This window comes from Myxocyprinus asiaticus, chromosome 13, assembly GCF_019703515.2.
Source record: "Myxocyprinus asiaticus isolate MX2 ecotype Aquarium Trade chromosome 13, UBuf_Myxa_2, whole genome shotgun sequence".
NCBI classification, from domain to species: domain Eukaryota; kingdom Metazoa; phylum Chordata; class Actinopteri; order Cypriniformes; family Catostomidae; genus Myxocyprinus; species Myxocyprinus asiaticus.
In genome coordinates this window covers 32,704,941-32,731,719 of record NC_059356.1, presented here as the reverse complement: position 1 = coordinate 32,731,719, position 26,779 = coordinate 32,704,941, and the positions used below count along the sequence as shown (strand labels likewise).

Here is a 26,779-nt window from a genome sequence, read left to right as displayed (position 1 = left end):
TAATAATTTCACAATAAAATCATTTCACCAGCGACAATAACTTTAATTACATTTTAAAGTGTTGTATTCAGTCTCCCATACCTTACAACTGTACCCTTCAAAATCCCAAAACAAACAACACAAGTTGAGTTGATTCATATATTGAATGGCTGCATAAACAAGCAAATCGAGAAATACTAGTCAGACCTGATTCAGATTATTAACAAAAAAAAAAAAGAAAAAAAAAAGATAATAATAATTTATAGTAGGCTAATCTGCATGAGTTGAGCATGCTCACTTCCCAATACTTGCATCCTCTAGTGTTCAGAGAGAATAATAACAATAACTCTCAGCATCCTTACTCAATTTGCGCAATGAGAGAAAGGTGCCATCCGTTGTGCCTGCCAGGCTACTCTACCTTACAGGCTCCATATGGTTATGATTAGGGTGGGGGCTTAGTTAGGGTATCTGCTGCCTTCCAGGAACAAACCGTGGCCCCTACGTACAATGAGCTACTAGCAGTTCACTGCTGTATGTGTCTTCAGATATGCATATACAAAACTTTAAAGCTTTATAAAAGATAGATTACCAACATTTCATGCACAATTTATTCAATACGTTGTATGCAAATTAATAAGTCAATAAAACTGATATTTTAGGTCATAAAAATACGAAAGCCATTTGCACAGAGGCTTTTAACTCAACATTAGCTGAGACAATTTTGGTATAGATAAAATTGTATTACCTCAATGAAAATAAATGTAGTCTCTCTTCATTATTTCATCAAAAATGCCATCATAAAATAGAACACTATTCACCCAATGCACTAAAAAACCTGCCACAAACTAATATCAAATAATTGAAGCTTATTATTACGAAACATTTCAAGCTGATGACAGTAAACTGTGCATAAGCACCAGAATTCACATCTGAAATGGCATTCTTTCTCTATTATAGCTTTTAATAAATTATTTTAAGAACTGAAAGTATATCAGACCTTGAGTTTCACATTATTAGATTAAATTAGAAACAACAACAACAAAAAAGATTAATTCTGGCAACATGTTAAATCAGTGTCTTCGTGTTGAGAGATACCTTTAAAAGTTATGGTGTTATATATTAAAGTCTTTCAGCAGTGACCTTCCAAAGTTCCTGCAAAGAAGTTCACAGGGAAAAATACGTGATAAAGTAATCTTTTATCGTGGATAATAAATGCACGAGGGACTGAGAAAACACACAATTTTGTACAAGCATGAACAGCTCCCACTAAAGGCAGTAACAGGAGCATACTACTGTAAAATTACTGTATATTACTACATGATAATATATATAATATATATATATATATATATATATATATATATATATATATATATATATATATATATAAAACAGTATATAAATAAATATTATTTGAGTAGATAATTATAGACAAGTGCTCCTCACCAGCTGTTCTGAAAGAACTGGGGAAACGATCTCTTTACTGGCTCAACAGTAAAATTCATCTTTCCATCAGTCATCAGCTGTAACTCATCTAGACAGTGGCAGAAGTGATCATAAGCTTCACAAGACACATCCATGTGTCGCAGTGTGAAGTTCAATCTGTAGAAACAAATGACACAAACCGTCATGCTGGGATGCAATGTTCCCACTATTGTTTTGTGCGTGCTGAGCAAAACCTACTGTGCAGACTTTTAGCCACCTGATTATTAATCAAAATTACAAAATTAAATTAATAAAATATAAATTAAAGATTGTACATTTATTGTATAAATAAAAATATATGATTAAATTATATGTTATTATAAATAATACATAAATAATAATATATAATTAATAAATAATGGTTATGAATCTAAAGGCCATACCTTACTGTTATTTTTCTTTCTTGTTCTCTTGGAAAATAAATAAATAAATAGAATTTTTTTTCTCAATATCACAAAAACAAGACAGAAAAATAATAATGCATTAATTCTGTGGGCTTCTGTATGTTCAGGTACCTTATCTTGCAAATCAATCAATGCTGTGCTTTTACACACAATTCTCAGTTCCATGTAAAAAATCACTGGACATCCGGATGAGCTCCCAATTGTTCCCAATTACAGTATTTATACAAAATAGTAAAGTACAGTAAAATACAGTATCTTTCCCCCTATCTTTTCCATTCCAAAAATGAGCCACAAGAAAACATAACTGTGACTATTCGAATGTACTGGTCAGGCTGGTTATGTGTAATAGTCCCTTCCTACCTCTTTTCTATGGAGATATAGGTTGTGCTGGGATGGCGCAAGTTGCCAGTGATTCTGTATAGCTTCTGAACAGGGTGTCCGTAAGATCATCATCATAACACACTGAATGAGAAGCACAAAAACATATTAAAAACACTTAACAATAACAAATTAAAATCGTTCAACCTTCACTTTCATCATGAACACTAAGTGTGCCTTATTAATACATTATGTTAATACTCCCTCCAGCCAGCAGCTGTTTTTAGGCAATGAATTGAAGGCATAATTATGGAAGCACCTTCCACAAATTTACCATCTGCCGTGATCACAAAAGTGGTATTATCATGCAGGTCCACCACTTCTGCTTCAGTCCAGCAGAACTCCAAATCAGCATCTGGGGAGATTTGAAATATGAGGAGAAATGAGAAGACAACCACATGTTGACTTTCATAGGTCCTATTTCACAGCTCCAAGCTACAGACATTCCCAGCATCATGTGCATTATGAGTGTGAGGTACAATTATGTAATAATATATTGCTTCAACTGCTTTCATATGGACTCTCCCTTGGCACTTAGAAATGGTGAGGTGAGGAGACTGTGCAGATCTAAGAGATATAGCTGGCAGCTAAATGACCTCAGTTCCTGGCTCTGATCCAGAGCGCCTGTGGTATGTGCTCCTCAGTTTTGTGTGTCTCCATAACACAAAACAAACCAGTTCGCCAGAAAAAGCACATTTGAAATGTACCATTTTTCAGTTAATATTGTCATAAGCTGCCACACAAATGTACTTATTTATGAGTATTTTCTCAGGGTTGGTTTAAAATGAGTGCCTGGGTATTCGTTTATTACTGTAGGAGTAACACAGTGCTGTGTTGGTAATAAGCTGTGTTGGATGTAATCTGCTTACAAAGCACTGTAATTAGTTACTGTATTATAATGACTTTTTAATATAAATAAAAAAAAGGAGTGTGTAATGCATTACATTTTTTAAATTCTTGTAATCAGATTAGTTACTGACTTTAAAGTTAAGTACTTTTAAGTACATTGGTTACACATATTTCTAAAATTATATAATTTATGTAGAATATATATAAAACATGATTTTTATAGGTACGACTGTTGCATTTCTGTGACAGCTAAAGATTCACTAACAAGTCACTGTAAGGAAGAAATGTAGTGCTTAGTAAAAGACTGGACTGTGACAATGAACAAGGAGGAAATATAGGCATTATTTTGAATTTGTTGATTTTGTTCGGAAAAGCAAAAAGACTTTTATTATTAACATATTATAAGTGGTGTTTGCTCAGGCAAGCATTATTATTACAATTTAGGGTTCCCACATTCATGTTTTCCATGTCTGGAAAGTCATGTAAATTAATAAAATCTAAAAAGTCATAGAAAAGTTACTTCTAGAGTAAACATTCTATAGAATACATTTGTCTACTTCAACTCAGCTTTAAAATATTTATTGGCTAGATATTGCTCTTGTATAAAGTTAACTTGATTACAAACCATATTGATGTCCGATTTGTGAGCGAATTTGAATGAATTGGTCGAAACAGTTCACAAATTAGTCCAATTTCATTAGCAAATCGGTCTGAATCAAAAAATCATTATCCAGTAATTTGAACAAAATGACCAATTTGAACAAATCCGTAACCTGTACTGTTTATATTTAACTTCGGTGCATGGCTCATCCCCCACAAGTTGTGCTAGAGAAACAAATGATACCTCAAATCATGTATCTTGTTGACGAGAGGTGTCTCTATTACTTTTCTTAGCGATCAGATATACGATTTTCACCTAGCAAATGGTGAAACAGGTGAAAAAAATCCCATAGACTTATATTAAAGTAGGGACCTGAGATATATCTAGAGACCAAAATATTTTAGAGACTTAGGAGTGGGCTCTTTTAACTTGGACTATCAAGCAACCACCCAGAACACCCTAGCAACTGCATAACAATGCACTAAAAACCACTCAGAACACCTTAGCAACCACAAAGCAACACCCTGGCATTATGCCCATACTGTAAATGAGTTTTACATAGGCAAGCACTACTCTAGCATTCAAGTGCTAATCTAGCACATGATATTTTGCTCTCTTTCATCTTGAATTCCCTTCCATATTTCCAACAGAGAGTGAAATAAGGGTGAGGCAACTAGACTGGATGGCGGGTGATTTCTGCACAGGTAGGAGTACAGTGAGGGTCAGGTGTGTGATGCTAATTATGCCAAAAGGAAATGCTGCTTATGACACAAATGAACAACATGAAAAGGCCTAAAAAGCTGTCATCAATGAGAGAATACAACTGGAAATCCTGATGTGCCATTAATGTTTACCTTGGGGTTCAAAGTGCTGCTTGTTCAAAGTCACATTTCTCTGACACATGCTAAGAAGGTCTTCACCAACATCTGCAAAACACAAAAAGGTTTTCATTTATTCGGGGAAAAAAACTGCTTACACACAAACAAGCCCTTTATCTTTGGAAGCTAATCTCAAAGCTGAAATGTTTTGAAATTGACTGCGGATAATTCATCCATTATTGCTGTTTAAAAGACTACTAAAAATAATTACACAAAATGAGGCAAACTGAAAAAGGGCCAACATTTTTTGTCTCTTTTTACGTAATTTTGCTTATACATCACTAACTTTTAATGTGTTAAAGTAGGCCTTATAAGAGCAAAATCAAAGAGACGGTTTAATGAAATTGAATTCCTCTGGCAATGTGTTGAGATGGGCAACCAGACCCACCATTATTTAATGTAAATGGTAAAGTCAGAAACTTTGATAAGACCTCTGTTTTTATGCTGTTAACAGACTTGCTTTTGTGTGAAAGTGACTTAACTCTATTGATCTCCTATGTCTGAGCAGACCTTGAAGACTGAATTAATAAAGAAATGAATTAATTATACACATAATTTATGCATTTAGTGTGCAATGAGCTTGTCGACTAAGAACAAGGTTCCCACAATTTTTAACCAATAAATTACCATTTCTTTTTATTACCAGGTTTAGAATGTTAAAAACACTTTTCTAGAGATTGCACTCATAAAGAGCAATTTCTAGCTGGTGAAATGTTGTAGAGCTTGGCAAAACTAAAGCATTAAATGTCAGATAATACTTTACAAATAAGGTTGTATTCGTTAACTAAATAAGTTAACATGAAATAAAAATTAGCAATACTTCTACAGCACTTACAGTATTAATCTTTGTCAATGTACATTTCTTAATATATTTAATAATCATGTTTAAAATTAAAAGATGAAAATTTTAACATGAACTAACAATGAACAATTGCGTTTTTATAAATAAAGATTAACTGAGAATAATAAATGCTGTAAAAACGTATTGCCCATTGTTAGTTCGTGATATCTAATGCATATCTAATGCATTAACAAATGTGACCGTTTTGTTATTAACCAAAATTTCTATGACTTTATAAGATTTTTAAACATGCAATAAATTTTTCAGGCCTGAAAATCTCAATTTAAAAATGTCCTGATATATCCAGGGTTTTGTTGACATTGGAACCCTGAATGAAGCCATTGAAATCATTTGATACTAATTAAAACAAAAGTGAGCCTTGTCTCCAAATAGCATACTGTTGCACTTCTGAAACTGAAGTAAAAAAAAAAAAAGAGATTATTGATTATGACTTATGATTGCTGCCAGTCATTAACTGGTGAAAATGTATTAAAGTCCCTTCTAGTTCTTTACCAAGAAGCCACAATAATCCTGCCTCAGTCGCTATTCACTTTCACAGCATCACTTTTTTCATACAATGAAAGTGAATGGTGACTGAGGCTGTCATAAATTCCATAATTTTAGGTGCCTGTAAAGAGGAGGCGAGAAGCAGTTTTCCTGGTTCAGGTCAGGGTTTATTTTCTCTCTCTCTGCAGCACCAATTACAGTCTCCCAGTCTTTGCGTTATGCACAAAGTTAATCAACAATTACACACCGCTTCACAAAAATAAACTCTCATCATTTGTAATAAAAAACTCCTTGCTTCTTGCTCGGGTCTGTCGTGCCCAGGCTCTCTCCCTCCTATTTGCGGTGTGTCCCCATTTATGCCGCTCTCCCCGTGCTCACTGAAATTAGAGACAGGTGTTATACATAATTTAGCTCAGGTGTAAGCGCCCTTACTGCTTTTTCTCTCTCCGGAGAGATGCTTGACCACGCCCCCGCTGCCACATATCCCCACCTCCCGACTCAGGCCGGGGCGACATCCGGCCTGCCTACCACTCCCCCCCCATTCCTGGAAAGGAAGTCGGCGACAGCCATCTGCACCCCCGGTCTGTGGACCACCTTGAACTTAAACGGCTGAAGAGCCAGATACCAACGGGTGATTCGGGCGTTAGTATCTTTCATGCGGTGGCGCCACTGGAGTGGGGCGTGATCCGAGCAGAAGGTGAAGGCCCGCCCCAACAGGTAGTATCGGAGAGTGAGGACCGCCCACTTGATGGCGAGACACTCCTTCTCCACGGTGCTGTACTTAGTTTCCCTTAACGAGAGCTTACGGCTAATGTACAGCACCGGGCGCTCCTCCCCCCACCACCTGCGAGAGCACGGCCCCCAGCCCCCTGTCTGAAGCATCTGTCTGTAAAACAAAAGGGAGAGAGAAGTCAGGTGAATGTAACAGCGGCCCCCCGCAAAGTGCGGCTTTAACTTGCGTGAACGCCTGTTGACACTGCTCCGTCCACTGGACCGGGTCTGGAGCTCCCTTTTTAGTGAGATCAGTCAGCGGGCTGGTGACGTCCGAATAGTTAGGCACAAACCTCCTATAGTAGCCGGCCAGCCCCAGGAACTGCCTCACCCCCTTTTTGGTCTTGGGTCTCGGGCAGGTCGCAATCGCCGCCGTCTTGTCAATTTGGGGCCGCACCTGCCCATGGCCCAAGTGGAACCCCAGATACCGTACCTCCACCCGCCCAATCGCACACTTCTTCGGGTTCGCTGTGAGCCCCGCTCGGCGCAGCGATCTCAGAACCGCCCTCAGGTGTTGCATATGCCGCTGCCAATCATTGCTATAAATGATGATGTCATCTAAATAGGCAGCGGCGTAAGCTGAATGCGGCCTGAGGATTCGGTCCATGAGACGCTGAAACGTAGCCGGGGCCCCAAACAAACCGAACGGAAGTGTCACAAATTGGTGTAATCCAAACGGTGTGGAGAAGGCGGTTTTCTCACGGGAAATTGGTGTCAAGGGGATCTGCCAATAACCCTTCGTCAAACCCAATGTCGAATAAAAACGAGCAGTGCCCAACCGATCGAGCAACTCATCAACGCGAGGCATTGGATATGCATCAAATTTAGACACCGCGTTGACTTTTCTATAATCCACACAGAATCGCACAGACCCGTCGCTCTTAGGCACTAGAACAACTGGGCTGGACCAATCACTGTGGGATTCTTCTATTACCCCCATATCAAGCATCGCATCCAATTCCTCCCGAACAATTTTCTTTTTGTGTTCGGGTAGTCGATAGGGGCGGCTACGTACCACCACCCCCGGCTCGGTCTCGATGTGGTGATGGATGAGGTTTGTACGTCCCGGTAGAGGGGAAAACACATCTGCAAACTCCTGTTGCAACCTGGCAACCTCCGCGAGTTGGCTCGGTGAGAGGTGGTCTCCGCAAGTGACCGGGGTGAACTGTTTATGTTTTGAGCTCACCTCCGGTCCGAGCTCTGCCTTCTCAGGAACCACCGTAGCCAACGTCACGGGGACCGCCTCTCTCCACAATTTTAGGAGATTGAGGTGGTATATTTGACGTGCGTCCCCTCTATCGGATCGTTTAACCTCATAATCGAGATCTCCCACTCGTCGTGTGACCTCAAAGGGTCCTTGCCACTTGGCGAGTAATTTAGAGCTCGATGTGGGAAGCAATACAAGCACTTTATCTCCCGGTGCAAATTCCCTTAGCTGAGTTCCCCTGTCATACAGTCGGCGCTGTCGTTCTTGAGCTTGGAGCAAATTCTCCTGTGTTAGTTGCCCCAAGGTGTGGAGTTTTGCTCTAAGATCAAGAACGTACTGAATTTCATTTTTACTGTTCGAAGGTCCCTCCTCCCAGGCTTCTCGCAATACATCAAGCACACCGCGTGGGCGTCGCCCATACAGTAGCTCGAATGGGGAGAAGCCAGTGGAGGCTTGCGGGACCTCTCGTACTGCAAATAACAGGGGGTCGAGCCATTTATCCCAATTTCTAGCATCGTCGTGCACGAACTTACGAATCATGTTTTTGAGGGTTTTATTAAATCGTTCCACCAGGCCATCCGTTTGAGGATGGTATACACTGGTGCGAATCGATTTAATATATAATAACTCGTACAGTTCGTGTAGTGTCCGTGACATAAACGTTGTGCCTTGATCGGTGAGGATTTCTTTCGGAATCCCCACCCGGGAGATTATTTTGAAGAGTGCCTCCGCAAAACTGCATGCTGAGATGTTGCGAAGAGGCACTGCTTCCGGATATCGCGTTGCATAGTCCACTAGGACCAATACAAAGCGATGTCCGCGTGCTGACCATTCTAATGGCCCGACGAGGTCCATTCCAATTCTCTCAAAGGGGACCTCGATCAAAGGGAGAGGGCGCAATGGCGCTTTTGGGGTGGCCGGTGGGTTAACCAGCTGGCATTCGCGGCATGCCGCACACCAACTGCGGACATCGCCGCCAATGCCCGGCCAATAGAAATGGGCTATTAGACGGTTCAGTGTTTTCCTTTCTCCTAGGTGACCTGCCATAGGATTATAATGAGCCGTCTGGAATACCATTTCCCGACGGCTCCTTGGAATCAAAAGTTGGGTTGTATCCTCTTTGGTTCGAGTGTCCTGTGTCACTCGATACAACCGCTCATTTATAATTGCAAAATAGGGATATGAAAGTGCGATGTCAGGCTGGAGTCGTTGACCATCGATAACTCTCACTTGGTCAAAGGCGTGTTTGAGGGTTTCGTCTCGCGACTGCTCCAAAGGGAAATCCCCCTCAGGGAATTCCCTGAGAAGGGGAGGGGCCGCGGCCTCTCCCCCTCTCTCGTCATCATGACTTGGAGCTGTCGAGGACGGCCCCGGCTCCGCCTCCCCTGCCAGCGCATCGCACATCACACATCTCCCTATTCTCACACAGGACCCATCCGCACAAATTCCCTTTAATAAAGCTTTAAAATCAGGCCAATCAGTCCCCAAAATCAGCGGATGGGTGAGGCGGGAACTAACCGCAGCCTCCACTCTATGCTTTTTCCCCCGAAATTTAATTGTCAGGGTCACCACTAGATACTTGTGAATATCCCCGTGTACACACTTCACCTTCACCGTTTTGGATGTGACCAATGCCTCGGGTTGAACCAGGCGTTGGTGGATAGTGGTTTGGTTACACCCGGTATCCACCAATGCTTGGTGAGTACCCCCCTTGACACTTACCGGTATCCGGTACGCTCCGGCCCGGTCGGGGGCAGCCTGTGGGAGGTCAGAGACCCGCACCACCGTCCCCAGCTCCATCAGAGGGCACTGATCTCGGAAGTGGCTCGGGTCTCCGCACCTCCAGCAGGCCGGCCCAGGCGCCACGCCCGCACTTGCGTCGGCGGGCGCCCCCCCTGAGGGGGAGAGCGGCGGGGCACTGGAGTAGGGGAAGGTGTCGCCTCCCACACCTGGGGAACTGGTCTCAGGGGCTGGGTTCCTCCTCGTCTGCGTGGGGCAGGAACGGGACCTGGAGAGAGAGCAGACGAGAGAGAGAGAGGGGAGGGGGAAGAAACAGAGGGAGGAGAGAGAAGGTAGGAGGGATCTTCTGTCCTCGGGATCGCCGCCATGTGGTCCTCCGCAAGTCGGATAGCTTCCTCCAACGACGCCGGGCGGTGGCACTGGACCCACTCCGCCGTTCCTTTTGGCAGTCGAACTGTGAACTGTTCCAGTACCACCTGGTCGATAATTCCCTGGACGTCGCGATCCCCCGCTAACAGCCATCTTCGGCAGGCGTCACGGAGCCGCTGGGCAAAGGCAAACGGGCGGTCAGAGCTTTCCAACTTCAAGCTCCGGAAGAGTTGACGACTTTCCTCTGGAGTGCGACCAACCCGTTGCAAGATGGCTTTTTTTAGATCTCCGTAGGCCAGGAGGCTCGACGCTGGCAGTTGTTGAGCCGCGAGCTGGGCTTCCCCGGACAGTAGTGGGATCAGTCGGGCTGCCCATTGACCGAGCGGCCAGCCCCAGATCTCGGCGTGGTTGTGTCCGGGGTCGCGGCTGAGGATGCCCCCTGGCTGAGGAGGCTCCGGATCACCTGCCGGTCCTCGGCTTGAGCATGCATGAGCTCGACAAACCGGCGGTCTTGATCTTGCCGGAGCTCAAGCAGCGTTTGTTGGTGGTTCCGATGTAGGCTGGCGAGGGCTTGGAGGATCTCCGCCAACTGGGAGGACTCTACGGGACGACCTCCATCCATCTTCGACCCAAAACTTCAGTTCCCGGGTTTCGGCACCAGTGTAAAGAGGAGGCGAGAAGCAGTTTTCCTGGTTCAGGTCAGGGTTTATTTTCTCTCTCTCTGCAGCACCAATTACAGTCTCCCAGTCTTTGCGTTATGCACAAAGTTAATCAACAATTACACACCGCTTCACAAAAATAAACTCTCATCATTTGTAATAAAAAACTCCTTGCTTCTTGCTCGGGTCTGTCGTGCCCAGGCTCTCTCCCTCCTATTTGCGGTGTGTCCCCATTTATGCCGCTCTCCCCGTGCTCACTGAAATTAGAGACAGGTGTTATACATAATTTAGCTCAGGTGTAAGCGCCCTTACCGCTTTTTCTCTCTCCGGAGAGATGCTTGACCACGCCCCCGCTGCCACAGTGCCCTATCCCTTAAGTGTACTGTCTGCTAACATGTAATACAGTAATACAAAATCATGTTGAAAATAATGTATGGGTCTAATATGCTGAAACACAGAATATATACATACTGTGTGTGTGTATGTATGTATATATATATATATATATATATACTGTGTATTCTCCTAATGTGACATATATGCCTGTGCATTTGATGTTGTACAGTCTGTACAGGACTGTAAGGAGGAAACACTTTGAAGATAATGCTGGAGGTGATTGTCTACACCAAGCAACCCCCTTTCCAAGATACTCTCTCTTTAAAATGATGGCCCTCTCTCCTCCCATTGGTCTGAGAACATCAGTCGACATGACTCTAATAAGTGAATGCCTTTACAAAGAAACTTGAAGATTATGTCACATGTACAGGGAAAATGAAATGGATGAAATGGCAGCAATCCTCAAGGAAACAAATCCATAGCAATCAGGACTTACAGACATTGATCAAAAGGCTTTTGGAGGCTTTTCTGGATTCTGAATTCAATTCTTGGAATTTCAGCTGTATATTATAAGAAACACTATTAAAAAGTATGTAATATGCACAGATGTGGCAACATAGAATAAACAGATTTTTACCATTTACCCTCACAGCCCCATCAGTAAAGCTCAAATAGCCTTTAATCGACACCAAACCAGAAATGTGTTCTTTTTCATATTATTCTGTACTGGATATCATTTGGCAGTGTCATTAATATTATTTAAATTGTACAGTTGTGGAGAAAACAACCAGTTCAATCTAAATTATTCAACCCCCCCCCCCCCCCAAGACAGTAAGGATTTACAAAGTAAGCTTTTCTGATGACCCAGAATTTTTAAACTTTTCATCTATATCAGTTGAGTGACACATTCAAAGTCATAGTGTGAATATATAACCTAATATTTGTAAATAGCAGGATTTTTTAAAAATACAGCCATGTCATAATTATTCAACCCCTATTGCATGTAGCTGTTTTTTAAATATGTAAGGCTACACAAGTAATTGTTTTAAAACAAAATTAAGTCATCAGTCCGCAATGGCACTTATTTAAGTTTTAAAATTTAAGTTTAGCGTTGTAAGCAAACAAAAAATGCAATTAAAAATAAGCTGTCTCAAAAGCTAAGAGAGGAGATTATTTCATTACACAAGAAAGGTCATGACTAAAAGTACATTTCCAAGGCACTTCAATTTCCAATAGACAAAGTTGGCAGCACCATTCATACATTTTTTAAATATGGTACAACAACAACATTCTTGGGGTGTGGAAGAAAGCAAAAATTCACCAAGGAAAATGTTGACTTGAATATTCAAAAAGTAATAGGAAAGAAGTAGGAAAGACCTGTGGAGTCCTGGAAGAAGGTTTTATAGACATATGACACCAAACTGAAAATGAGTTTTAGACCCATGGGGCAGCAGTATGTCTGGAGTAAGATGACAAGGTGATGACAAGAACGACACCATCCCCACAGTCAAGCATGGAGGTGGGTCTGTCCTGTTATGGGGGTGTTTTGCGGCTGCAGGAAATGGCTATCCTGACTATGTGACTGACACCATGGATTCTTTCAAGTATCAGGCCATTTTGGCATGAAAAATGTGATGCCTTCAGTGTGTAAATTGAAGCTCAGGTGATCACTGGAATTTCCAGCAAGACAAAAACACCAAGGATACAACCAAGCTGTCCAAAATCTGGTTCAGGGATAGGTCGTGGAATGTCCTTAAATGGCCCTTTCAGTCCATCATTAAAATCCCATTGCAAACCTTTGTTGGGATTTCAAGGAAGCAGTGGCAGCACAGAAACCAAAGAATGTCAATGAGCTGGAAGCTTTTGCTCATGAGAAATGTGTAAAAATTCGAATAGAGAGGTGTCTGAAGCCTGAGAACACTTCCCTGAAACATTTATTTGCTGTTATCAAGGATAAAGGATGCTCCACAAATGATTGATTTTGGGGGTTGAATATTTTTGACATGACATTTGTGGAGAGAATTGGTTATTTTTTATTTTAAAATTTAGGTAAACTGAACTCTTTGTTCTCAAAATCACTCAAATGTGTATTAAAAACTTACTTTGACTGTTTACTGAGGTTTTAGTTGATGTGTTTTAATTCACATCACCAGAATGTATTGCTTGTCAGGGGGGTTGAATAATTTTGATTGCAACTGTATATATATATAAATATATATATATATATATATATATATATATATATATATATATATATATATATATATATATATGACACTGATCAGCCACAACATTAAAACCACCTGCCTAATATTGTGTAGGTCCCCCTCGTGCCGCTAAAACAGCGCCAACCCGCAACAATCATCCATGCAATTATCTAATCAGCCAATCATGTGGCAGCAGTGCAGTGCATAAAATCTTGCAGATACGGGTCAGGAGCTTCAGTTATTGTTTACATCAACCATCAGAATGGGGAAAAAATGTATCTCAGTGATTTGGACCGTGGCATGATTGTTAGTACCAGATGGGCTGGTTTGAGTATTTCTGTAACTGCTGATCTCCTGGGATTTTCACACACAACAGTCACTAGAATTTACTCAGAATGGTGCCAAAAACAAAATACATCCAGTGAAAGGCAGTTCTGTGGACGGAAATGCCTTGTTGATGAGAGAGGTCAACAGAGAATGGCCAGACTGGTTCGAACTGACAAAGTCTATGGTAACTCAGATAAACACTCTGTACAATTGTGGTGAGAAGAATAGCATCTCAGAATGCTATTCAGAGATGCGGGTTGGCGCTGTTTTGGTGGCACAAGGGGGACCTACACAATATTAGGCAGGTGGTTTTATGTTGTGGCTGATCGGTGTGTGTGTGTATATATATTGCATATGTACTGTATATACAGTACATTATAAATTAAGCTGTTAATGACAAAAATGTTGAGATTAATTATCTTAAACTTTTAAAACAGCCACAATATATTTTAAGTCGTAATTGCTGTATTATATGTTAAATAATAATAATAAAAAAAATAAGTGAAACAGGTGTTTATTCAGGCCTTTGTTTTAACATAATTCCACCAGGAGGAATTTTCACTTTTTAGTGGTCTTCTAATTCAAGCCTGATATTTGTTTTGAATGTCATTATCTATCCTATTGTTTTTGGCCACATTACTGTCAGCTTCTTTGATTGGTCATGATGTATTTTATTTACAATTGTTGGCAATACATTCTGTGTTTTTAAATGCCAGATAAAGGTCGTGGGCTGAAATTCTGCAATAATTACTGATTGTTTTAGCAAGCTATGATAGGGTGCAGGATTTTTTCTTTATAATGTCTTATATGTTTAACAAAGCAATCTTGAAATCTTTCAAAGTAACCCATGGTTGGGAATAACTGATGTACATAATCTCTGATGTAATACTTTCTACTTTCGCCTGTTTTAAAATGATTCATAGGCACCTATTAACTCTAAATTACTTAATCATCCCAATTATATCACCACCTGTGCAGTAAATCATTTTGGCCACCATTGCCATGACAATGCTGGTCAGCCCAGTTCCTGCTCCACGGTCAAGGACAGTGGTTCCACTGAACATGCTTGAATGTGCCAGGATAAAATCGGCCAATAGAAAAGCACCACACCAGATTTGCAATTAAAAACAATAACTTCAAACAGTGCAGCAGAGTGGACTAGTGTGAGAGAATCTACTTTAATAGTGTTGCTTGCCAAGCTACAAGCTACTAATAATCAGACAGAATCTGCAGACTGTCACATTTTCTGCAATTTTGGGGGGAAAATCTGTGGGATTCTGTGAAAGGGATTTATACATAGTAAAATGTGTTAAATGGAGCTGAACTACACTATAAATCAGAGTCCTATACTCTTATAAGTAGAAGAATTATCAAATTAGGCAAAATATTTAATAAACAAATATGTAAGTGGTTTTGGCAAAGTTGCAATTTCTCTGAAATTTGTGAAGCTTTTCTGCACACAGACACCATCTGGGCCTGCTCATAATTTTAAGGGAACTACAGTCATGCTACCCTTTTGAAAAAGTAGCAAACTACACTACAAGTTACTACCAAAAAGTAGCTGACTGCATTTAAGCTATTAAAGGTGCACTCAGTAACTTTTTATTTTCGTGTCATTAAGGCTAGTCTGAATTTTGTCAAAACACCTTGATGATCCTCAAACCTTTGGGGAGAATGTTCTGTAGACTGATGAGTCAAAAGTGAAACTGTTTGGAAGACAGGGGTCCCGTTACATCTGGAATAAATCAAACACAGAATTCCACAAAAAGAACATCATACCTATGGTCAAGCATGGTGGTGGTAGTGTGATGGTGTGGGGATACTTTGCTACTCCAGGGCCAGGGCGACTTGCAATAATTGAGGGAAACATGAATTCTGCTCTCTACCAGAAAATCCTAAAGAAGAACATCCGGTCATCTGTCTGTGAGTTGAAGCTCAAGCACAACTGGATTATGCAGCAAGACAATGATCCAAAGGATAGGAGTAAGTCCACCTCTGAATGGCTCAAAAGAAGCAAAATTCAAGTTTTGGAGTGGCCTATTCAAAGTCCTGACTTGAACCCAATTTGCAAAAAAGAGTGGGCCAAAATTCCACCATAGGCGAGAACATCGATGGCAAATGGCAAGTAGATTGTATTGTAGCAGTACAGCTTGTCGAATTTGCCAAACAATGGTGTCACGTTCTGGTGCTACAGTACATCAAAAATATGTTTTATTTATGCCAACATCACTGTGCAAATCGTTGGATTTTTGAGGCAAAAACTGAAGCAGTAAGTTTAACAGCCACCTCTCCCAGCCGACACTGAGTGTGACATGCACAGCAAGACACTCATAAGTTATGATTCATAACTATCTGTAACAGATGTTCATATTTGTATCAAAAGTAGGAAGCAGGAGATGGCGATTCCAACAGAGGAATGTATTTTAATCAACTCAAAACTCGTTTGATTTACAGCGCAACAGTACAGCTTCACACAAACTCAAGGCTCTACAATATAAAAGATCAACGGCAGTGGCCAACACACATGCAGCTTTTCAGCTGGGCTCTCACTCTTTTGGTGGACTGGGCCGTCTTTTATCTCCCCCGACTCTCACTGAGAACATGGAAACTGTAATTAGTCACAATTCATCTAAGGTGGATGTCCTTACCGCTTTCTCTCTCCCCAGACTGGCACTCGACCATGCCCTCACCTCCATATACCCCCACCGCCCGACTCAGGCTGGGGGTACCATCTGGACTGCCCACTCCCCCCACTTTTCTGGAGAGGAAGACCGCGACAGCCATCTGTGCCCTCGGTCTGTGGACCACCTCGAACTTAAATGGCTGGAGTGCCAGATACCAACGGCTGATCCGGGCATTGGCATCCTTCATGCAGTGGAGCCAGGGCATGGTCCGAACAGAGGGTGAATGCTCGCCCAACAAATAGTAGTGGAGAGTGAGGACCACCCACTTGATGGCCAAACACTCCCTCCCTATGGTGCTGTACTTTATCTCTCTCTTAAAGAGCTTTTGACTAATGTACAGCACAGGGTGCTCATCCCCCTCCACCACTTGGGATAGAACAGCACCCAGCCCCTGTCTGATGCGTCCGTCTCTAAAACAAAAGGGAGAGAGAAATCAGGGGAATGCAGAAGCGGCCCGCCACAAAGTGCAGCTTTTACCTGCGTGAAAGCTTGTTGGCAGGACACCGTCCACTGGACCGGGTCTGGGGCTCCCTTTTTAATGAGATCAGTCAGCGGGCTGGTGACGTCAGAAAAATTAAGCACAAACCTTTGATAGTAGCCGGTCAGCCCCAGGAACTGTCTCACCTGCTTTTTGGTCTTGGGTCTCGGGCAGGTCGCGATTGCTGCAGTTTTATCAATTTGAGGTCGCACCTGACCCAAGTGGAACCCCAGATACTGTACCTCCACCCGTCCAATTGCACACTTCTTCGGGTTTGCTCTGAGCCCCACTCGTCACAGCGTACCGAGAACCACCCTCAGATGCTGCATATGCTGTTGCCAATCATTATTGTAAATAATGATATCATCCAAATAAGCAGCGGCATACACAGCGTGCGGTCTGAGGACTCAGTCCATAAGATGCTGAAACGTAGCCTGGGCCCCAAACAAACCGAACGGAAGGGTCACAAACTGGTGTAAGCCAAAAGGTGTGGAGAAGGCCGTTTTCTCATGGGACATCAGCGCCAAGGGGATCTGCCAATATCCCTTTGTCAAATCCAGTGTCGAATAAAAGCGAGCCGAGCCTAGCTGATCGAGTAGTTCGTCAATATGAGGCATTGGATAAGCATCAAATTTCGACACTGTGTTGACCTTTCTATAATCCACACAGAACCGGACCAAGCCATCGCTTTTAGGCACCAGAACCACCGGGCTGGCCCAATCGCTGTGGGATTCTTCTATTATGCCCATATTGAGCATGGCCTTTAATTCTTCCCTTATTACTTGTTTCTTGTGTTTGGGTAAGTGGTAGGGATGGCTACATACCACTACCCCTGGGGTTGTCTTGATGTGGTGTTTTATGAGATTAGTGCTACGGAGGAGAGGTGAGAACGTCACGTCAGAGAAATTATTTTGCAACCTAACAACCTCCATATGTTGTGATGGCGAGAGATGGTCTCCGCAAGGGATTGGCTTTTAGATTAATCTCCAGTCCGAGCTCCTCCCTCTCCGGGACTACCATCGCCAAAGATACAGGGACTGCCTCTCTCCATGGTTTTAGTAGGTTGAGGTGGTAAATTTGACGAGCCCCGCCTCTATCCGTATGCACTACCTCACAATTGACTTCCCCAACTCGCCGTGTGACCTTAAAGGGCCCTTGCCACTTTGCATGTAATTTAGAGCTCGATGTGGGTAGTAATACAAGTACTTTATCTCCCTGTGCAAACTCCCGTAGTCGAGCTCCCCTGTTATACAGCCGGGACTGACGTTCTTGCACCTGTAGCAAATTCTCCTGTGATAGTCGCCCCAGTGTGTGGAGTTTTGCTCTCAGGTCAAGAACGTATTGAATTAAATTTTTGCTTTCTGAAGGTCCCTCCTCCTGATTTTCCTTCATGACGTCTAAGACGCCACAGACCTTATGCCCATATAACAATTCAAATGGGGAAAACCCCGTGGAGGCTTGTGGGACCTCTCGCACTGCAAATAACAGAGGTTTGAGTCACTTCCGAGCATCTTCATGCACAAACTTACGAATCATAATGTGGGATAGAGTAATCACAATCACCTGGATTGTGATTAACACCTGTCTCTCATTATAGTGATGGCGGAGGAAGACCTGATAAGGCCCGCCAGAGCATCAGTGTGGGAGACAGAGACAGCAGAGAGAGTTGTGGCTTCATGTGCCCGCCAGATTATCAAAGACTCGTTTGTGTGTATATTTGGCCACTAAGTGCCCTTTTTGTTAAAGCTTTTATGTGACGCTTAAGAGTAATAAAATACTCATGCTGACAGTTCGTTGCCTCCTGACTCCTCCATTGCCCATGAACCTAAACCTCTCACACATATTGTTTAAGGTCTTATTAAATTGTTTGACCAAGCCATCTGTTTGTGGATGGTCCAAATCGATTTAATACACAATAATTCATACAGCTTGCATGGTGTTCATGACATGAAAGTAGTGCCCTGAACAGTGAGGATTTCTTTAGGAATCCCCACTCGGGAGATTATTCTGAAGAGTGCCTCCGCAACACTATGTGCTGAGATATTGCGAAGAAGCACTGCTTCCGGTTATCAAGTTGCGTATTCCACCAGAACCAACACAATGCGTTTCCCACGTGCTGACCGTTCTAATGGTCCGACGAGGTCCATGCCAACTCTGTCAAAGGGAACCTCGATCAACGGAAGAGGGTGCAATGGTGCTTTTGGAGTGGCTGGCGGATTCACCAGCTGACATTCTCGGCATGTCACACACCACCGGCTAACACCCCCGAGAATGCCCGGCCAATAGAAATGGGCCATGAGACAGCTTAGTGTTTTCCCCTGTCCCAAGTGACCTGCCATCGGACTATGATGAGCCGCCTGGAACAACATATCCCGATGGATTCTTGGTACCAACAACTGGGTTGAATCTTCTTTTAACTTAGCATCCTGCGTCACTCGATATAATTGGAAAATACGGATATGTGAGTGCAATGCACGGCTGAAGGCGTTGATCATCAATGACTTACACTTGGTCAAACGTGTGCTTAAGAGTCTCTGCTCCAGAAGGAAATAAGGCTTCCCCCTCCCTTACGTCATCCAGACGCGGAGCTGACATAGACATGTCCCAACTCCCCGCAACTCCAACAGATTGTTCCAAACCTCATGCCCACTCCAGTGGTGGCAGCTTCCCCCACCAGAGAGGAAGAAAGGGTAGAGCCGGGGGAGAGAGAGACAGGAGTGTTAGTACATTATTGTTCCACCATTTCTGGGGGAATGGGATAGGTCAGAAAAAAGGAGGGGAGGGGGCAGGGAGGAGGGACCACAGAGAGAGAGAGAGAGAACGGGGCACACCGGCCCCCAGATACGCTGCTAAATTGTCCTCCTCCAACTGCATTGCTTCATCCAGCAACGCCGGTTGGTGGCACTGGACCCACTCTGCAGTTCCTTTCGGTAGTTGGGAGACGAACTGTTCCAGTACCACAAGATCGATGACACTCCCGACGTTGCTGGGCTCCTCAGCCAGCACCCACCACCGGCAGGCGTCTTGGAGCCATTGAGCGAAGGCAAACGGGTGGCCAACTTTGCTCAGCGTCAGGGATCGGAACCACTGGCGATGCTCTTCGGGACTGCGGCCGACCCGCTGCAGGATGGCTTTCTTCAGCTCAGGTTACCTCACGAGGTTGTCGACCAGGAATTGTTGGGCCACGAGTTGGGCATCCCCAGTCAGCAGTGGTAGGAGGTGGACTGCCCATTGTGCCCGCGGCCATTCCAGAGCTTGGGCTGTGTGCTTGAAGAGCTCCAGAAAGGCCTCCAGATCTTTGCCAGCATCACATGGGTGTTCGGCATGCACCCCATCCCCCCCAAGCTCTGCAACGCCTGTCCATCCTCTTCTTGGCCTCGAAGGAGCACCTCGAAGCGCTGTTGCTGTTCCGCCCACAGATCCACGAGGGCTGGTGTTGAGCCTGGCAGATGCTGGCGAGGGATCGGAACACTTACTAAAGTGGCAAAGATTACTCCATTGCAGCGTACCTTCCTCCTTATCCCGGTTTTCGGCGTGTGACAGTGTAACAGATGTTTGTATCTGGATCAAAAGGAGGAAGAGCGAGACAGTGAATCCAAAACAGGAATGTCTTTTAATCAACTTAAATCTCATTCGCTTTACAGTGCAACGGTACAGCTTCACACGCACACAAACTCTACCATATAAAAGATCAACGGCAGCGACCAACACACATGCAGCTTCTCAGCTGCCAACACACATGCAGCTTCTCAGCTGGGCTCTCTCTCTCTCCCTCTTTGGGTGGACTGGGCCATCTTTTATCACCCCCAACTCTCACTGTGAACATGGAAATGATAATTAGTCACAATTCATCTCAGGTGGATGTCCTTACCGCTTTCTCTCTCCCCAGATGGGTGCTCGACCACGGCTACACTATCAAAAAACAGCTTATTCAAAAAACCACAACATAAGAAACCTACGATTACATGAGACGTTTGACTTCAAAATGTAAACAGCTTTGAGAACAACACTTGCGCACGTGTTATAAGCCGATAATAACAGCGGAGGGCAAAAAAAAATTATGTTTGCCGATCGGTTTTTGCACAAGCCACTAAAAATATTGAAATACCAGTTGCAGTGTTGCCAGATCTCACAAGAGAAACAAGCAACCTGGTTTGGAAATACACGCCCAAAATAAGCCACTTGCCTCACCAAAAATAAGCAATTAATTTTTTTCCTATGTGGTGGATTTATCAGCATAGAAATTATAACAACAATACAGTTAATTGACAGTTAAGTCTAATTTTAAATACATATCTGCTTCTCACTAAAAACCCAACGGCATTAAATCTGTATTAATCCTTTCTAACAAGTTTGGAAACAACTGAAAAATATACTGTTTACGTCTAATAATGTTTTCCTTGTATCTGCCTTGCATGTACAGTGCTGTGGAAATGTATTTGCCCCATCCTGAATTCTGTTGTTTTTGTGTATATCTCATACTATTGTTTCAAAAATTCAAACAAAATCTAACATAAAACAAAGGCAATCTGAGTAAACACAAAATACACAAGATAATGTTATTTACTGAAGCAAAAAAGTTATCCAATACCAACTGGGCCTGTATGGAAAAGTATTTGGCCCCTTAGTTACTAAATCCCCAAATCTATGAAACTGCATTCATAATGGGGTTCAGCTGGACTAGACACACCCGGGACTGATTACTGCCAGCCCTGTTCAATTAAATCAACACCTAAATAGAAGTTTTTCAGCAGCATGAAGTTGGCTAAAAGGTCTCACCCAGCAGCACACTATGCCAAGGTCGAAAGAAATTCCAGAAATGATGAGGGAAAAAGGTGATTGAAATACATCAGTCTGGGAAGGGTTAAAAAGCTACTTCAAAGGCTCTGGGACTCCAAAGAACCACAGTGAGAGCCATTATCTCCAAATGAAGAAAACTTGGCACAGTAGTGAACTTTCCAGAAGTAGCCGACCTTCTAAAATTCCTCCAAGAGCACAGCGACGATTCATCCAGGAAGTCACAAAAAAGCCAAGGACAACATCCAAGGAACTGCAGGCCTCTCTCACATCAATAAAAGTTACTGTTCATGACTCCACTATCAAAAATACACTGGGCAAAAATGCCATCAATGGAAGAGTGGCAAGGCAAAAACCACTGCTAACCCAGAAGAACATTAAGCATTGTGAAACTATACATACTGCTCTGTTGTCCTGTGAGCACTCAGTGCCGCCTCTCACGGAAGGAGACTATTCCGCAGCTCTCAATATTGCGCTGCTTGGTTTTAATTACACTATAATGTGTTTGTGTCGTACGATACATATGGTATTGTATAGTGAGCGTCATATCGTATGATACAATACAATATGATATTTTTTAATACCCCAACTATTTAAATAAATATTTATTTCACAACAAAAAAGAACTATAAATGTGGGTAGATTGAGTGATGACTCTGCAATAAGAATATGAGCTGTTCAGCCATGAAGTTAATTTGCAAACCCTGAAAGCTAATTTGCCATGGGTTCCCTCAGGATTTTACTATGGGTTTTTATAATGGCAGTATGGCAGGTTTATGAGTAAAATAAGATCTGTGGTAAACATTACTTGAAAACATTACTTGGACATATTGTTTTAGAACATATATTACACACAGTCATACCTCAAATGTGAATTTTGAAGCCGCCATTCTTCTTTTTTTTTTTTTGTGAACAAGTTGCTAAATAAGGACTACAACTACCACAAGCATGTGAGTGTACGTGCCTGATGAAACGGAAAACCGTTGCAGTGCTTATTTAGCAACTTGTTTGAAAAAATAACCTTGTTAATGGAAAAGATAGAGTATTTTAAAAAACAGCCGAGCCACGGTCATGCTACTGAAACATATGTCACTACTATTAGTTAGTTAATCCCCAACACTGGAGTGGACGTAATGAATAATTATCCCACCACCAATCTCCTCACCTGCTTCCCCACATCTTCCAGAGGCGTCGCCATGGTGTGCTCTGTTTAAAACACATTAAAGAGATGTTAAGTGAAAACAACACAGAACACATCCATGAAATCACATACAGCTCAAAGAAAAACTGACCAATCTTAATGATGTCACAGGCAATGGTGGGTAACTCCTTAACTACAGAGAACGTTATAGTATAAAGCACTATATGGAGGAAGTCAAACCTCTCAAACTGCTAGACAGCCCTGACATTATAAACAGCACTGACGAGGTAAAGAGCAGACAATTTTTAAAAAACAATTTTTTTAACTGCAGTAACACTAACTGGTAAAAGGTATATTGTATATTCTTTTTATATCTAGTATGGTGAATCTATTCGACTTTGTTTTTATTACAACTGTGAAAATGAAAGGTTCAAATGTGCTTAGGCTATTAGTTTTTTCATGACAAAATCTATATTTTTCTTTTCTTTTCTTTTTTTTTTTTAGAAAAACTATCTACATTAACTTAACCACGGTATGAGGAGCCCTCCATTATCTTGCCTGTGGTACTGGCCTGATCATTAATAAATGCCACTGTAAAACAATGGTAATCTTTCATACTGGCAAGAACATTTTAGGATGAAGGGGTTGAAAATTCCAAAATTATGGACAAATAATTGACAAGCTTATCTTCCTGTTCTACCGTACTCCTGTTCATGTTGGCCATGTTGCCTTCAGATATTCAAAAGGTGAAAGTTAAATTATTAAGCTTGTGTCCTGCCAAACTAATATAATTCTTGCTTAAACAAAATGTCCAAACAAATGCGTGCAGACATTATAGATATTACAGTTTTATCTTCTGTGCCTGATCTTCTGTACAGCTGCTTTGAATCAATGTGTGTTGTGAAATGCGCTATACGAATAAAAATGACTTGACTTGAGTTACAGTCTCCAGTTACCTCTATCAGTTTTGGCTAGTGAAAATGCAGAGTGGCTAGTGACCTTGGAACACTACTAGCCACAGTGGCTGATGAGCCAAAAAGTTCATTTTAAACCCTGATTGTATGATATAAACACATCATATATCCTTGAAAACCTCTTCCTTTGTGTTCAACAGAAGAAGGGAAGGGGGTTGCATGAATATCATCAAATATTTGTGGAAAAGTAATATTTGTTTCTCTGACATACTAACTAATGAAACTAATGTTCAGTTTCAAGCAATTTAAGCAGTATTCAACAAAACAAGCTGATTTTCCAGGAATTCCAGTACTTAAATTTCTAATAGCTAAATTCAAATACTGTAAGCACTTCCAGGACCTTGTGCAAAGCCTGGTCCGACCAAGTTGTGGGAGTGTTTGAAAACAGTCTGAAAACAAGCCATTTTGCCATTTGTAATTCCGTTTTGTGTGGCTAGTGGTACAGAAATCACACACTTCTTCCTTAAATACATATATTGATCAATTTGAATAATTAATGCTGCATAACACTTTAAAAGTAGATGTCTAGAAAAAATACAGTATATGAACATGACTTTGCAGCAAAAGTTAAAAAATTTGATTTCCAGCTGATGGATTCTGCCCAGCAAGCATCTTATTACTCAAAAGCAGAAGCATCAGCTCCAGTCTAGCATTGTAAAGGTCACCACATCTACAGGGTTCCAATCTGGCTCCTTTTGTTCTTCTAAAAATAGTGATAGGTCGTGTGTGGTATAATTTCAGCTCTATTTGAGCCTTTATGCTCTGGTGAGGATAATAAATCTTAGTCTATGCAACTCCAATCATGGACACATCAGGTGTTTAAAGGCAAGAATTGTCCACCAGGCATTGCTTACTGTGTATTCGGACCTTGGAAAAAACAGAGCCTTGTGGTGATACATGTTGTGTGCCATTGGCCAGTAGCATAAAACTGTTTTAGACTAGTCTTACAAGTTAATTGTCTAAAATTTTGGTCTTAACTATTTCAGTCAGTTGCATAAAAACTTAGTCTCATTAAAGATTAAAATGCAAGACAGTGTACGCCTAGGCTAAATTTTGTTTACATTCTATGTTGCCATGGAAAAAAAACTATCAGCTGAGCGGATGGGGGCTTCAGTTTAGGGCTGAAAGGCACTTGAGTTGAAACTTTGTAGAAGACTTTGACTTCTACGATAGTAACAAACTGTCTTCTGCTTTTATTATTTGGGTTAAAATCACTAAGGTTTTTCATTAGAATCAATGAAGCATTGCATTCTAATAAGCAAATATTTTCAGTGAAGGAAAACTGTGTGCACCCACTGTCTGTGTGTGTGTGTGTTTAAGTCTTCAGTGTCTTACTTTCCCACAATGCAATGTGAATTAGACTGTCTTACTAAAGACAGCTGTGAGCTTGTGTTATGCAGCAGGCTTTAAAAATTATTTCAGAACCCAGTCAACTTAAAGGGATAGTTCATCCAAAAATGCCAATTCTCTCATAATTTACTGACCCTCATGCCATTCCAGATGTGTATGACTTTCTTTCTTCTGCAGAACACAAATTATGATTTTAGAAGAATCTTTCAGCTCTGTAGGGGCTCACAATGCAAGTGAATGGGTGCTAAAATTTTGACATTCCAAAAAGTAAATAAAGGCAGCATAAAAGTAATCCATACAACTCCAGTATTTTAATTCATATCCTCAGAAGCAATATGATAGGTGCAGGTGAGAAACAGATCAATATTTAAGTCCTTTTTTGCTAGAACTTCTGTAGGGCATGTGCATGAAGAATGTGAATCACAAAAAACAGAAGAAGGATGTGAGAGTGAAAGTTAAAGACTGAGCAGCGAGGAGAATTTATAGTAAAAAAAAAAGACTTAAATATTGATCTGTTTCTAATCCCCAATTATTATATAGCTTCAAAAGACATTTAACCACTGGACTCTTATGGATTACTTTAATATGGACTTATGTGATTTTTGGAGCTTCAAAATGTTGGCACCCATTCACTTGCATTGTATGGACCAAAAGAGCAGAGAAATTCCTCTAATAATCTTCATTTGAACAGATGAAAGAAAGTCGTACATTGGGATGTCATGAGGGTGAGTAATGATGAGAGATTTTTCATTTTTGGGTGAACTATCCCTTTAAAAAGTAGACGTGCACTGTTGTGCTCTATAATATTAATTGTCAGGTGATGAAAAAGCAAGAAAGAAACTGCATCAGACTTGAAAGATAATGCCAATTATCTTTTACTTATTATCTTATACTAATATACCACTCCTACTATTTATGCAGTATATAGTATGTATACATGGCAATGTGGGCATATTTGGGCAGTGGTGGCTCAGCAGTTAAGGTTCTGGGTTACTGATCAGAAGGTTGGGAGTTCAAGCCCCAGCACTGCTGAGATGCCACTGTTGGGCCCTTGACCCTATCTGCTCCAGGGGTGCTGTAACATGGCTGACCCTGCACTCTGACCCCAGCTTAGCTGGGATATGTGAAAAAAAAGAATTTCACTGTATATGTGCAAATGTATAATGTGTGATAAATAAATAAAATTATTAAATTAATATTATGCAGATTATCTGTTTGTATGGAATACTCAAATCAAATGACTTAAGTACATAGAGATAAAGAAAATGCAATGTAACCATATAGACTTCCAAGATGATGCATCATGACAAGCTCATGTTACAACGAGCATACTGCTGTATGAGATGTTTATTGCTGAATAATGCCTACTGTTTCACTTGGTATCTTAAAAAATAGTAGGCAGTAGTACACAATGTGCTGTATTCAATGAGCAGTAAGTTAATGTTGCTTTCTAACATACAGGAGCCCTCCTTACCTGGTTGTCCTACACCGTTGAGTCTTTTCATGAGATGGCAAGCGTTTGGTAGCAGCAGGTGCACATTCAGACAGCACAGTGTCACTTCTAAAGGTGACCTGGTCCATGACCATCCCTGCATGGCACTCTATCAATGACGCAGCTCTGGGGAACAGATAATTTCACTTAACCTCACCATATGCCACATGCAACGTGAAAGTCTACATGCATGAGGAGAGTTTAGGAAAAACCTGCCATTCCACAATGATAAAAAATGGAAGGAAATGAATATTCTGGAGAGAAATACTTGGAGGAAAGATTTAGACCAACTGAGACTTTATAAATGAGACCTTGGCAGAGCTGT

General features: G+C 41.7%; 1 protein-coding gene and 1 pseudogene across 1 annotated transcript in view; one reads left to right on the top strand and one right to left on the bottom strand.

Moving 5' to 3' along the window:
- Positions 1-26,779, top strand: part of LOC127450113 (N-alpha-acetyltransferase 60) — a 436,968-nt gene that overhangs the window by 80,022 nt on the left and 330,167 nt on the right. The gene's annotated exons all lie outside the window — the stretch shown is intronic.
- LOC127450970 (methyltransferase-like protein 22) lies at positions 752-26,543 on the bottom strand (annotated as a pseudogene).